The 5,480-nt window shown below is 40.2% G+C and overlaps 1 long non-coding RNA gene and 1 pseudogene across 1 annotated transcript; both read right to left on the bottom strand.

Moving 5' to 3' along the window:
* Positions 1-2,084: 2,084 nt before the first annotated feature.
* LOC125534812 (uncharacterized) lies at positions 2,085-4,438 on the bottom strand (annotated as a pseudogene).
* A 57-nt stretch (positions 4,439-4,495) lies between these two features.
* On the bottom strand, positions 4,496-5,480 carry LOC147983279 (uncharacterized). Its single transcript, XR_015614953.1, has 3 exons — positions 5,203-5,480; positions 4,965-5,118; positions 4,496-4,865 (listed from the first exon to the last, which is right to left on the bottom strand). It is a non-coding gene; the product is annotated as an uncharacterized LOC147983279 (long non-coding RNA).

Genomic DNA, 5,480 nt, shown 5'->3' with positions numbered 1-5,480 from the left:
TATGTTGTGCTAGAACTTTGAGGCGCTAGTAAATGTATAGGTTTTTTTGACGTATAATGTGCTGCCTAGTCTCTTCCATCAGATCGGTCTTTTGGTTACATTGGCTAGACCATGCACTTCTACATGAAATAAGAGCCAAGAGGTCTTGAGTTCAAGACCCGACTAGCGCAATTAAATTGCAGCCTACTTTCTTCCCACGTTTAGGCCTGAGGAAGCCAGATTTCATTGGCTAGAGCATGCACTTCTACACTTTTTTTTAAGGGAGGGGGGGGGGGCGAATTTGGTTCCTAATGGCTATCAATATGATCTTTGGCACACTGAACTATTCTCTGGAGGAAAAAAAATATAAACTGTGTACCTAATACACTCGGCTTATGTCGACCGGAATTTGCTTTACATATAAACCGAAGAAAACTCCCGACTTATAGTACACGGCTTACACTGGACCGGCTTATTAGGTATAAGCCGGGTGCCATCGCAAAAAAAACATGGTTTGTACCTAAGCCAACTGTTCACACAAGACACTCGATTTAATAAAGTAACATGACGGCTAGCCGAACGTTGACAACCACGTGTCACCGTCTGTATAAACCAAGGGCCGAGATGAGCCACATGGTTTATACATAAACCGAGGGCTGAGGTGACCAGGCCGGTTTATATATAAACCAAGGGCTGCGATGGGCCACCCGGTTTATATATAAACCGAGGGCTGTGGTGAGCCGCCCGGTTTATACATAAACCGGGGGCTGTGGTGGGCCACCAACCGTATATATCTGCAAAAAATTAGGTCTCTGTTAATTAAGAATTTCCATAATATTTTGAGATTTGCTCGGTCTTGTATATTTTTCTTTCCAGATATGTACTTTATTATCTTTTTTTGTTCTTTCGCTTGATTTCTTTGAGTTTTTTTTGCATCAGGTATCTGTTCCTCTATGCTTTCTTTTTCTTTTTGGATTACCTTATGGGTTTCAGTCCGTGCTCTTTTTTGCTTTTCTCCAGTTCGATCTCCTGCGTGTGCCCTTGTTGCTTCTTCTTTTTGGTTCTTCGTCGCTCTCTCTTTTCTCTTTCTAATTTCCATCCTCCTCACCTTATGGTCATCCATTGTTCGTGATGATCTTCTATCATGGTGCCACAAATTGTACCTGCTCGAGACTACCGTGCGTGTAAACCTAGGCATCTTCCAACATGTTAGAAATAATGGCATCTTCCAAGATGTCAATGTAGGCTGAATCATATGGTATGGTCCCATAATGGCGGCACAACTTATGCCCTCGAGGGTATAATGTTTCAATAATAAGAAGTTATTTCAGGGCAACATATTTGCCCTAAATTTAGTTACATGAAGTGATGTCAAGATGGACTGCGCACCACACAAATTGGGTTCAGCACCTTAAGCTCGAAGTTGTCACACACTCACAGAAGAACCACTACAACTATCTATACATACTGGAAAAAACACAACCTGGATTAAATAGCGAAAGGAAGGAAACTGAATTACATATACTTTGATCTGACCTCTCGAGCTCCGAAACAATGGCATGCATCTATGGCTGACCCGACAGCTACTCTCTGGCAGATTCAAGCATCATGCAGTATCAATCATGGCCTAAATTGAAACAGTGTCGTACTCTAATTGTTGAACTATGTTAGAATAATTCCGAGGCATACCGTTGATCGTCCGAGGACCAAGCGATCACACCTGCACGACACCGAGATTTGTTAACGAGGTTCACTATCATGGCTACATCCCCGGGGCTTGACTACGGGCGCTCCTCCCCGTGACACCGTCACAATACTGCACACCGGCCACCCGGGCGCCAGCACACGCCGCCGGCTCCCCCTTGCGCGCCTGTGCTATTATGTTGGCATAGGTTACATCGTGTGTCTAGCCCCGCTATATATGAGAGGCCTAGGATACAAATGTCCTATTAGGACACAACTCCACATCCTATCTAAACACAATACAACTACAAGTCCAACTGTAACCTACCTTGTACACTATATTCGACACAACTCCAACAAACTTCACCTTGGCGAATATTCTCCACCAGGGCCGAGCCGGCAAAATCGGAGGCCCTGTGCGAAACTCTAAAATGGGCCTTATCTCACTAAGAAAAACACTACATAAACATAACTATAATAATATAAAGTTCATAATATCTTAGATACCAACTGGAAAATATAAAAATTGTACCTATTATTGATTGTATGGTCTTCGGTCTTCACTTAAACAACATCATTCTTTTAGTGTTCTTTGTAATAAAATCCTCAATAATATCGTCATAATCAATCTTGTCCAATAGATTACTCTCCAGTGCTATTGTGCCAAATCAGTGAGCCTTTGTTGTGTCATGGTAGTGCGCATATAGGACTTCAATAGCTTCAATTTAGAAAAGCTTCGTTCTGCCGAAGCAACAGTCACAGGGATAGTCAACGGAACTCTATATGCAATACATGCATTGGGGAAACAATCATGCCGCTTCAAAAACTTTAGAATTTCAACTGGCCTAATATTTTCCTTTGGCATGAAATTTTGAAGAAACATCAACTCCACATAAAGTTCATTAGCATCAATGTCAGACTTCCCATCCTTTTTAAGAGCAACCTCAAGATTGTCACAAGAAGTTTTCAAGCTATTCTTATCCAATGACTGCAATGTTTCAGAGGTAAACAAGAAACCAAATATTTTCTGGTAACCCTGATATTGGTCAAATCTGCTTGTAAGCGAGAGAATTGCTTGATCAACAATACGTAAAAAATAGTTGACTTTGAATGATTCCTCTGCAGACTGTGTGGCAACATTTGCATCATCCGGGTTCTCATCAAAATGTCTCTTTCTTTTAATTTCACGTCTTTTACGAAATGTTGTACCAATATCCATCTCAAGTGCAATTACTTTGGCTGTCTCCAATGCTTCTAAAAAACCAGTGTCCCTGTAACCCTTGAAGAAAGAAAGCAATCCTTGCACTTTCTCAATAGCAACATCAATAAGCATATCCTTTTCTTGCAAGTGTTTGCTTACTAAATTAACAGCATACAATACCTCATACCAAATGACTATCGCCACTATAAATTCATACTCTCCAAGTTCATTATTTGCCAAATCTTTAGCCTCACTGCTCGTTTTTGTATCATTATCAGTCTCAGATACCTGAAATGAAAATAAAGAAAATATATGTTATAGTTAGAGAAAACTAAAGAATTACATCATAACAATATGAAAATATTGGGTACCTGAAGTAGGGCCTCCCGAATGTCTGCATATTGAAGTCGAATATCTTTAACACTGTCAACACGACTCTCCCAGCGTGTAGTTGACACTGACTTGGGAGTTAATCTTGTTATGTTATTTTTCAGAATCTGCCATTTCTTAGTAGAATTAGCAAAAGTCGTATATATGCGTTGGATGATTCCAAAGAAGTCTTTAGCTTTACCGCAAGTCTTAGCCATATCACAAAGTGTCAAATTAAGGCTATGACAACCACAAGCAGAATAGAATGCTCTAGGATTTACATTCAAAAGTCTCCTTTGGACACCTTGCTGGTTTCCTTTCATATTTGACCCGTTATTATAACCTTGTCCTCTCACATCATCTATATCAAGATCAAGAGGATTTAGTTCATTCTCTAGCACTTCAAAAAGCCCTTGCCCAGTCGTCTCATTTACATCTAGAAATCCTAGAAAGGATTCTTCTATGCAAACATGACTAGAAGATGAATCAACATAACTTATGATTATAGACATTTGTTCTTGATGGCTTGCATCTGGGGTACAATCAAGTATGACAGAGAAGTACTTTGCACTCTTTATTTTCTTAACAATCTCATACCTAATAGCGGAAGCAAGCAGGTGTATCAACTCATTCTGAATTAAAATCAAGATAATGAGTATGAGTTTCTTCATTTGTAATACGACGGACATGCTCTTGAATAACCTGGTCAAATTCAGCCAACATCTCAACCAAACCCAAGAAATTGCCATTGCTATCTTCATACAATTTGCTGTTAGTACCACGAAAGGCTAGATTATGCCTGGCAAGAAATTTTACAATGCAAACGATTCTGGACAGAACTTTTCTCCAGTGCTCCTTTTCACTCTCAAGTTGTCGTTGAGCAGCTTTATCAATTGTTTCATGCTTTTGTAATCTAGTACGCAACTCATACCAAGTTGTCATATTCAAAACATGATCTGCACTTGTCTCATGCTCTTTAAGTCTAGTGCCAAGATGTGTCCAATCATTATACCCCTCATTTGCCAAATTACCTTTTCGATACCCTTTTGCGAATAATTTACAACCGAAGCAAAACACTTTATCGAGTTCCTCAGAATAGACAAGCCAATCCCTATTGCAATGCTCTCCATTCGATAGAATTCTAGTGTAGAATAGTGCAGAAAACCTCCTTTTATATTTATCCTTATGACCTTTCTTAAATGACATGTTCCTTTGAGGGCCCTTTTGTGCTAAAATATTGATTTTCTTAGAATTAAGGGAATCCCAATTTCTTGGATCAAATATGTCAAACTGAAAAGAATCACCAACGTCTACAGTAGGTGAAGTATTCAAGTTACCATCAGTATTACTAGCCCCGATGTCATCACAATTTTCTTCACTCTCAACATTATTTTCTATCTTTGTCTCGGCATCTCTAGGGCTAGGATCATTGTCAACATTATTATCCGGAGCATGCTCTCTATCAAGTGACTGATTATCGGGAGACACTTGTGGTATTCTTATGACAAAATTATCCATATCTCCTTTTTGAGACAGAGTTAAATCCTCTTTTTTTGTTTCTTCAAACGCTTTTTGTAACCAGATTCATGTTTTCTAAATGCAGACATGACTTGGATCTTGCAATACTAGACACCTAATAGATGAAAAGAATATTAAAATTAACTGTAAGATTTTGGAAGAATCAAACAGCTGGCAGAAATCAAAATTTCAAAGTAAAGGCCAAAGGGCTCACAGGATGTCAGGATTACTAGGTATTGACGTGACGACGCTTAAAAAATGAAGATCGGGAGATTGGCCTGAACTTTCCTTGCCTTTCAGGTGATTCAGTTCAGGTCCTCCCTTCTGCTGGTGTCCGGCCGTTCATGCTGCTCCTGTCCTCTTGAATCCTAAAAAGGGCCTACAGCGCTGGAAGTTGGAACGGAATCATGAGATTTGTAACGAAGGAAAGGAAGGATCGGAAGAACCCTAACCTGCCGCCAGTGCCAGACGAATAGACGAAGAGACACCTCGTTGCTTCGCTCGTGTCGATGACGATTGATCGCTGATTTTTTTTTTCTTTTTTCATTGGATCGATCCTATGGATGAGGCATAGACTAGTCGGGGCTGCTCCAGGTCCAGGACACCAGGCCAAGAGGCCCAAAAGGTTACATTTTTTAGCTTAGTATATATACTGTTGGGAATAAATTTGGAGGCCCCTGAAAGCGAGGGGGCCCTGTGCAAGCGCACAGGTAGCACACCCTTAGACTCG

The sequence above is a fragment of the Triticum urartu genome, chromosome 2A (assembly GCF_056163025.1).
Source record: "Triticum urartu cultivar PI428250 chromosome 2A, HENAU_Tu73, whole genome shotgun sequence".
NCBI classification, from domain to species: domain Eukaryota; kingdom Viridiplantae; phylum Streptophyta; class Magnoliopsida; order Poales; family Poaceae; genus Triticum; species Triticum urartu.
This window is presented reverse-complemented; position numbering and strand designations above follow the sequence as displayed.